The sequence below is a fragment of the Felis catus genome, chromosome B1, assembly GCF_018350175.1.
Source record: "Felis catus isolate Fca126 chromosome B1, F.catus_Fca126_mat1.0, whole genome shotgun sequence".
Lineage (NCBI taxonomy): Eukaryota > Metazoa > Chordata > Mammalia > Carnivora > Felidae > Felis > Felis catus.
The window spans coordinates 6,884,218-6,894,260 of record NC_058371.1 but is presented as its reverse complement, the minus strand read 5'-3'; the positions used below and the strand labels follow the sequence as shown (position 1 = coordinate 6,894,260).

General features: G+C 38.5%; 2 long non-coding RNA genes across 2 annotated transcripts; one reads left to right on the top strand and one right to left on the bottom strand.

The window, feature by feature from the left end:
* Nucleotides 1–6,863: 6,863 nt before the first annotated feature.
* Nucleotides 6,864–8,153, bottom strand: LOC123384737. The gene is made up of 2 exons (XR_006596225.1): nucleotides 7,765–8,153; nucleotides 6,864–7,166 (listed from the first exon to the last, which is right to left on the bottom strand). It is a non-coding gene; the product is annotated as an uncharacterized LOC123384737 (long non-coding RNA).
* Nucleotides 6,940–9,632, top strand: LOC123384734. Its single transcript, XR_006596216.1, has 2 exons — nucleotides 6,940–7,075; nucleotides 9,423–9,632. It is a non-coding gene; the product is annotated as an uncharacterized LOC123384734 (long non-coding RNA).
* The last annotated feature ends 411 nt before the right edge of the window (nucleotides 9,633–10,043 follow it).

The window sequence follows — 10,043 nt, the reverse complement described above, 5'->3', positions numbered from 1 at the left end:
AACACTCCACTCCAGTAGGCTAGCAGCGCCATCTAGTGGAGAGCGGAGCCATTACACTGAGCCCCGCCCAACTGGGCCAACCTCCCTCTTCAAGAACACAAGTCTCACCGCCAGCTTAATTTATGGGCTATAAAGAGCTACATAGACTGACTTCTAGGGGAAAACGAAGCAATTTCAGTCCTAATTCAATCTGTTAACAGTCCTACTTCATCTATTCAATTTTCTTTTTTTTTCTTTTTCTTTTTCCTTTTTCTCTATTACAATTCTTTTTCCTTAAATACAGAAAGAGAATTCATTTTTATTTTTAATTTTTATTAAAAATATCTTTCTTTAATTTTTATTACTATATTTTTTGCTTTTATGTAAATTTTTTCAAATGCTATTTTACTTCCATCATTCTATTTTCGTCTACTACAATGTATTCCCTTTTTCAAATTTTCAAATGATTTCTTTTTTCTTTTTTCTTTTTTAAATCTTTTTTCTCTTTTTCATTTCTTTTCTTATTTCTTAAATAGAGAAAAAGAAAAAGTTCATATTTATTTTTAATTTTTATTAAAAATATTTTTCTTTAATTTTTTCTACTATATTCTTTACGTTTGTGTATATTTTTTCAAATTCTATTTTACCCCCATTACCTCATTTTAGTCTACTTCAGTGTATTCATTTTGTCAAATTCTAAAACGACTTTTGTTTTTCTTCTCTCCTCCCCTTTATTTTTTCTCTGTCAGACCATTTTCAACACCCAGACCAAAACATTCTTAGGATCTAGCATCATCTATTTGATTTTTGTTTGTGTGTGTGTGTGTTTGATTTTTAATTTTAATATTTTTTAATTTTATTTTTTTATTTCAATTTTTCTACCTGATTAATTCCTATTCTCCCTTCAAAATGACAAAACGAAGGAATTCACCCCAAAATAAAGCACGAATAAACGACAGCCAGGGATTTAACCAACACAGATACAAGCAAGATGTCTGAACCAGAATTTAGAATCACGATAATAAGAATACTAGCTGGAGTTGAAAATAGATTAGAATCCCTTTCTGCAGAGATAAAAGAAGTAAAAACTAGCCAGAATGAAACAAAAAATGCTATAACTGAGCTGCAATCATGGATGGATGCAGTGGCGGCAAGGATGGACGAGGCAGAACAGAGAATCAGCGATATAGAGGACAAACTTATAGAGAATAATGAAGCAGAAAAAAATGAGGGAGATTAAGGCAAAAGAGCACAATTTAAGAATTAGAGAAATCAGTGACTCATTAAAAAGGAACAACATCAGAATCACAGGGGTCCCAGAAGAGGAAGAGAGAGAAATAGAGGTAGAATGGTTACGTGAGCAAATCATAGTGGAAAACTTCCCTAATCAGGGGAAAGACACAGACATCAAAATCCAGGAAACACAGAGGACCCCATTAGATACAACAAAAACCAACCATCAACAAGGCATATCACAGTCAAATTCACAAAATACTCAGGCAAGGAGAAAATCATGAAATCAGCAAGGGAAAAAAAGTCCCTAACATACAAGGGAAGACAGATCAGGTTTGCATCAGACCATCCACAGAAACTTGGCAGGCCAGAAAAGAGTGGCAGGATATATTCAGTGTGCTGAATCAGAGAAATATGCAGCCAAGAATTCTTTATCCAGCAAGGCTGTCATTCAAAATAGAAGGAGAGATAAAAAGTTTCCCAGACAAACAAAAATTAAAGGAGTTTGTGACCACTAAACCAGCCCTGCAAGAAATTTTAAGGGGGACTTTCTGAGGGGAGAAAAGATGGAAAAAAAAAATATATATATATATATATATATATATATATATATACCAAAAGCAACAAAAGGTTAGAAAGGACCAGAGAATACCACCAGAAACTCCAACTCTACAAGCATTATAATGGCAATAAATTCATATCTTTCAGTACTCGCTCTAAATGTCAGTGGACTCAATGATCCAATCAAAACACACAGGGTAAAAGAATGGATAAGAAAACAAGATCCATCTATATGCTGTTTACAAGAGACCCACTTGAGACCTAAAGACACCTTCAGATTGAAAATAAGGGGATGGAGAACCATCTATCATGCTAATGGTCAACAAAAGAAAGCTGGAGTAACCATACTTATATCAGACAATCTAGACTTTAAAATAAGGACTGTATCAAGAGATGCAGAAGGGCATGATATCATAATCAAGGGGTCTATCCACCAAGAAGACCTAACAATTATAAACATTTATGTGCCAAATGTGGAAGAACCCAAACATATAAATCAATTAATCACAAACATAAAGAAACTCATCGAGGTGCACCCGGGTGGCTCAGTCGGTTGAGCCTCCGACTTCGGCTCAGATCATGGTCTCATGGTTCGTGAGTTCAAGCCCCATGTCAGGCTCTGTGCTGACAGCTCAGAGCCTGGAGCCTGCTTCGGGTTCTGTGTCTCCCTCTCTCTCTGACCCTCCCCCATTCATGCTCTGTCTCTCTCTGTCTCAAAAATAAATAAACATTAAAAAAAAGAAACTCATTGATAGTAATATCATAATAGTAGGAGACTTCGACACCCCACTCACAGCAATGGACAGATCATCTAATCCAAAACCCAATAAGAAAACAATGGCTTTGAATGACACACTGGACCAGATGGACTTAATAGATATATTCAGAACATTTCATCCTAAAGCAGCAGAATATACATTCTGCTCCAGTGCACATGGAACATTCTCCAGAGTAGACCATATACTGGGACATAAATCAGCCCTAAGTAAGTACAAAAAGATCAAGATCATACCATGCATATTTCAGACCACATTGCGATGAAACTCAAAATCAACCACAAGGCAAAATTTGGAAAGGTAACAAATACTTGGAGACTGAAGAACATCCTACTAAAGAATGAAAGGGCTAACCAAGCAGTTAAAGAGGAAATTTAAAAGTATATGGAAGTCCATGAACATGATAACACAACCCTAAACCTCTGTGATGCAGCAAAGGCGGTCATAAGAGGAAAGTATATAGCAATCCAGGCCTTCCTAAAGAAGGAAGAAAGATCTCAGGTACACAACCTAACCTTACGCCTTAAGGAGCTGAAAAAAGAACAGCAAATGAAACCCCAAACCAGCAGAAGACAGGAAATAATAAAGACTAGAGCAGAAATTAATGCTGTCAAAACCAAAAAACAAAACAGTAGAACAGATCAATGAAACCAGAAGCTGGTTCTTTGAAAGAATTAACAAAATTGATAAATCCCTAGTCAGTTTGATCAAAAAGTAAAAGGAAAGGACCCAAATAAATAAAATCAAAAATGAAAGAGGAGAGATCACAACCTACACAGCAGAAATAAAAACAATAATAAGAGAATATTGTTAGCAATTATATGCCAATAAAATGGGTAATCTGGAAGAAATGGACAAATTCCTAGAAACATATGCACTACCAAAACTGAAACAGGAAGAAATAGAAAATTTGAACAGACCCATAACCAGTAAGGAAATCAAATTAGTAATGAAAAATCTGCCAAAAAACAAGAGTCCAGGGCCAGATGGATTCCCAGGGGAATTCTACCAAACATTTAAGGAAGAATTAACATCTATTCTCTTGAAGCTCTTCCAAAAATAGAAATGGAAGGAAAACTTCCAAACTCTTTCTATGAAGCCAGCATGACCTTGATTCCAAAACCAGACAGAGACCCCACTAAAAAGGAGAACTATGGACCAATTTCCCTGATGAACATGGATGTAAAAACCTTCAAAAAGATATTAGCCAACCGGATCCAACAATACCTTAAAAAAATTATTCACCACAACCAAGTGGGATTTATACCTGGGATGCAGGTCTGGTTCAATATGCACAAAAAATCAGCGTGATTCATCACATCAATAAAAGAAAGGACAAGAACCACAGGATCCTCTCAATCGATGCAGGGAAAGCATTTGACAAAATACAACATCCTTTCTTGATAAAAACCCTGAAGAAAGTAGGGATAGAAGGAGCATACCTCGAGATCATAAAAGCCATATAGGAACGACCCAACACTATTATCCTCCTCAATGGGGAAAAACTGACAGCTTTCCCCGTAAGGTCAGGAACAAGACAGGGATGTCCACTCTCACCACTGTTATTCAACATAGTATTGGAAGTCTTCGCCTCTGCAATCAGACAACACAAAGAAATAAAAGGCATCCAAATCAGCCAGGAGGAGGTCAAACGTTTACTCTTTGCACATAACATGACACTCTATATAGAAAACCCAAAAGATTCCACCAAACTGCTAGAATTGATTCATGAATTCAGCAAAGTTTCAGGATATAAAATCAATGCACAGAAATTGGTTGCATTCCTATACACCAACAATGAAGTGACAGAAAGAGAAATCAAGGAATTGATCCCATTTACAGTTGCACAAAAAACCATAGAATACCTAGGAATACATCTAACTAAACAGGTGAAAAATCTGTACACTGAAAAGTGTAGAAAGCTTATGAAAGAAATTGAAGAAGACACAAAAAAAATGGAAAAAGATTCCATGCTCCAGATAGGAAGAACAAATATTGTTAAAACGTTGATACTACCCAAAGCAATCTACATATTCAATGCAATCCCTATCAAAGTAACACCAGCATTCTTCACAGAGCTAGAACAAATAATCCTAAAATTGGTATGGAACCAGAAAAGACCCTGAATAGCCAAAGCAATCTTGAAAAAGAAAACCAAAGCAGGAGGCATCACAATTCCAGACTTCAAGCTACACTACAAAGCTGTAATCATCCAGACAGTATGGTCCTGCCACAAGAACAGACACTCAGATCAGTGCAACAGAATAGAGAACCCAGAAATGGACCCACAAGCATATGGCCAACGAATCTTTGACAAAGCAGGGAAGAATATCCAATGGAATAGACAGTCTCTTCAACAAGTGGTGCTGGGAACACTGGACAGCGACAGGCAGAAGAATGAACCTGGACCACTTTCTGACACCATACACAAAAATAAACTCAAAATGGATGAAAGACCTCAATGTAAGACAGGAAGCCATCAAAATCCTCAAGGAGAAAGCAGGCAAAAACCTCTTTGATCTTGGCCGCAGCAACTTCTTATTCAACACGTCTCTGGAGGCAAGGGAAACAAAAGCAAAAATGAACTACTGGGACCTCATCAAAGTAAAAACTTCTGCGCAGGAAGGAAACAATCAGCAAAACTAAAAGGCAACTGACAGAATGGGAGAAGATATTTGCAAATGACATATCAGATCAAGGGTTAGTATCCAAAATCTATAAAGAACTTATCAAACTCAAAACCCAAAAGACAAATAATCCAGTGAAGAAATGGGCAAAAGACATGAAGAGACACTTCTCCAAGGAAGACATCCCGGTGGCCAACTGACACATGAAAAAATGCTCAACATCACTCATCATCAGGGAAATACAAATCAAAACCACTGGGAGATACCACCTCACACCTGTCAGAATGGCTAACATTAACAACTCAGGCAACAACAGATGTTGGCGAGGATGCAGAGAAAGAGGATCTCTTTTGCATTTTTGGTGGCAATGCAAGCTGGTGCAGCCACTCTGGAAAACACTATGGAAGTTCCTCAGAAAACTAAAACTAGAACTATGCTACAACCCAGCAATTGCACCACTAGGCATTTACCCATGAGATACAGGTGTGCTGTTTCGAAGGGACACATGCACCCCCATGTTTATAGCAGCACTATCAACAATAGCCAAAGTATGGAAAGAGCCCAAATGTCCATCGATGGATGAATGGATAAAGAAGATGTGGTAGATATATATACAATGGAGTATTACTTGGCAATCAAAAACAATGAAATCTTGCCATTTGCAACTACATGGATGGAACTGGAGGGTATTATGCTAAGTGAAATTAGTCAGAGAAAGACAAAAATCATACGACTTCACTCATATGAGGACCTTAAGAGACAAAACAGATGAACATAAGGGAAGGGAAGCAAAAATAATACAAAAACAGGGAGGGGAACAAAACAGAAGAGACTCATAAATATGGAGAACAAACTGAGCGGTGCTGGAGGGGTTGTGGGAGCAGGGATGGGCTAAATGGGTAAGGGGCATTAAGGAATCTACTCCTGAAATCATTGTTTCACTATATGCTAATTTGGATGTAAAATTAAAATTAAATTTAAAAAAAGAAAGAGAAATACTTTGGGGGCACCTGGGTGGCTCAGTCGGTTAATCGTCCGACTTCGGCTCAGGTCATGATCTCGCAGTTTGTAAGTTCGAGCCCCACGTCGGGCTCTGTGCTGACAGCTCAACTATTGGAACCTCCTTTGGATTCTGTGTCTCCCCCTCTCTCTGCCCCTCCCATGCTTTTGCTCTGTCTCTCTCTCAATAATAAATAAACATTAAAAAAATTTAAAAAGAAATACTTTGGCCCCTAAAGTCTCATCTCATTTGATCTATGCAAGAACTTGGCATTGTAAGAGCTTGCCTGGCTAGAAGGGATCAACTCTATCTTTTAAATGGGTAGCAGAAAAAGAAATTATTTGGAGTAAGAAAGCAGAGATGATCATTTCCATTTACAATTCCTTCTCCTTTTTTAACTTCTAAAAAGGGAACCTCTCTTTGTATTCCTAAAGGAAAGCTGACAGGTGTAAGAGACCTGCAATAAAGGTGAATGAGTAGATAGATGATTTGCTAAAAAAAAATCCGTGTTTTAGTGGTTTTGTTCTAAAGAAAAAAAAAAAAGGCACCAAACCTCAGAGTCCTAAGCAGAAATGGAAATCAACTAGAAAATGTTGACTTTTTGTAAAGGTCTTGCTTTTTACCAGGAGGAAATGGATCCGTAACCATGTGTCCATGGATGAAACATTCTCAAGTCACACCCAGGCCTTAATGGGACATGTTTATTAGGAATAGAAGCTTTTTCTCTCTAGCTGAGCTTTCTACTCTTTCCCCAGGTCACCAGCCCCCACTGATGTGCACCGAAGAGACACCGTCAGACTTTGCGAGTTCCTCTTAGAATCCCAAGAGTTAATTTCCCATCATGAGGCTACTGTTCCTTCTCTTTCTCCTCCTTGTGTGTCTTATCCAGACGACATCAGGTAAGCTGTGGCTCCTGTTGGTAGGATGATATGACAGATGGCCTTGAAGAATAGGACCAAATTGATTCATAATCCAATGATGCATCGAAGTCTGTAACAACGGAGTAATTTCACAGCTGAAAGAAGCATACATATACCACACACTCCCTTTTACGAATAACAAAAAGGGAAATTTAAGAAAACTTAAAAGAGTTTCCCAAGATTGCTCTTAACTGGTTGATAGCAAGCCCATAACTAGTAATTGACGATAGATAATATTTACAGAGACTTTACAGCTTACAAATTATTTCCATGTGAATAACAACAACACTAATAATAATAGCAGATAATATTGACGCTTCCTCTTTACCAAACATCACAACAAAAACTTTTCATGTCCTGTCCCACGTGTACCTCCTAACACTATTTCTGGGTAGGTATTCCCTGTCTTGCAAATGAGATTAAGAAATGAAGTAACTTGTTCAAAGTCATTCAGATTGTATGTAGTGGAGCCTTTGACTCAAGCTCACAAGGGTTTGGTTCCAGACAATGTTTTCATTAAATATTCAACAATCCCAAGAAATACATTTACTTACTGCATTATATATAAACATCAAATACTTTTTAGTTTGAGTGTGTCCCATGCAATATTTGGAATATACTTATGCTAGTATGTTATTTCAAAGTCGACTGGATGCCCTACATCTTACCTGGCACCCCAGTGCATATGTCAGCACGTGCTGCGTTATGCTGTGGTCTGAATCATGGCATCTGAAGAGTCATGGTTCAATTCTTGGTCAAATGATACAAGCCCATCCTGGCCACAGGGGTGCTCTGTTCACTGTCGCTGCTCAGACCTGAGGGACCAGCCACCACCATGGATATTGCTGGTTGCTGGGTCAAAGAAAAGAGCTCTAAGGAATCTGACGTTGTCAGTGAAAGGCTCCAGCCCTAACAGGACACATCACTTCTGATTAAAATTTATTAACTGAGCAAGTCTTCTGGCTCCACCCCATCACACAAAAGATAAATCCTACTTTGGGTCAAGAAAACAGAGAGACCTGTTTGGTGAACAGCCTAATGGAGATAAATAGTTGGATGTAGATATATATACAGATGTAGATATGAATATACATTTGTATTTATATAAGTGATATTAATTATAAATATATATGAACACAACATATTCACATACATTCATTCATATTTATTTATAAGTGTAGGTATTATATGTACAATTTATAAATTACATATATATGTGTGTGTGTGTGTGTATATATATATATATGTATATATATATATATATATATTTTTTTTTTTTACCTTGCCTTCTTATGAAAAACTAGGAGAATCTATGCCTCCCAAAGGAAAACTATGGACCTGGGGGAACAAGAACCAGAAGCGAGGTCTCCTAATTCTGGACCCAGTATGCCTTCCATCACAGCACAAGCGCTTTTAAAAGCCATCACCCCTGATGGAAATTCTTCTTACTCATAGCTTCCTGCTTGTCATTCTCTTTCTTGTTCCCTTGACTTTAGGCATCATTCGGGTTCTCACTACTCTCAAGTTGCTTCCTGAATTGCTATAGTCAACCAACTTGATGGCCTATCATTTTTTTTTGCAGCTTAACTCACAGGAGCCCGAGAAGGCAGGTGCTCACTGCGTGCCATGGCGGTGCCGTTTAAAATGTCACAGTGCACGAAATGACCCTCATTGCATGGGAGATGGGAGGCAGAATATTCAGCACTGAGGATGCTCACTTTCTGTCCAAAGCTTTTTGTCTATTTTGTGCTATGTGCTTGTAAGATTTTGCCCTTTCGAAAAAGAGGACAGCTCCTTAGGAAGCTTTCATGAAGAACATGTAGAGTATATCCCTAATCTCACAGGACAGCCAAGTCACTTGCTCTCCCTGATCTGAAGTTCCTTCATCTGAAAAAGAAAGACACTATAGTGCAGAAGTCAATAAGCGTTATTTGGTAAAGGACCATGTAATAAATAAATCTTTTAGGCTTCTGGGCCATGAGGTCTGTCATGACAACTCATCTCTGCCACGAAAAGCAACCATAGACAATATCTAAATGAATGGGTGTGAATGTCTTCCTATTTATGGACACTAGAATTTGAGTTTCATATAATTTTCATATATCGTGAAGTATTTTTCTTCTTCTGAAGTTTTGTCTACAGTTCAAAAAAAAAAAAAAAGCGCAAAACCAACCATAGGCTGATAGGTCACGCTAAAGCAGGTAGAGGCCAGTTTTGTCCCTACAGACTGTAGGCTGCAGATCCTTGCTATACAAGATGGCTCCCTGTAGCTTTGGTTAAACATGCTTTCCTGTTTTGTTTCTTCTCACCTCTCCTTCCGTTATAGGGCATGAAAAAAGGGGGAAATCCCTTGAATGTAAAAAACTGGGTGGTGTCTGCAAGCACCAGAAAACCCACGGATGTTCCATCCTGCCTGCAGAATGCAAAAGTCGGAACAAACACTGCTGTAGAATCTAGCTGCGGCCTGGAGGGTCTTCGGAGCCGCACAACAGACTCACCACCAATGACTTCTGCTGAATAAAAGCACCTGCACTCACGTGGGCCCTGTGTCAGCTCTTTGCAAGGCACACTTAAGTGGCGGGTCATTGAACTGGTGGAGGGGAGGGGTTTGTGGGATTCAAGTTCTAAACTTGGTCCCCACAACTCGTTACCTCACTGACTTTGGACAAGGCCTTTCCTTTTCTGTGTCTCAGCTTCTGCACCTGTCACTATTCAAATGGTTCTACAAGCCACCTATAACCTGTGCATGTATGTCTGTTAATCGATAGATTGAGAGTAAGAGCTTGAGGGGCATGTGTGTGTGTGCGTGCGCATGTGTGCTCGTGCATATGTGTATGTTTTGATGATATATAGGAAAAGTCGCTGAGGTTTTGTTCTCATTTTCATACCCCTTAAGGACTCTTGGGTACAAAGGAATGGCTCCCAGTTAGTTATTGAAGAGCCAAGG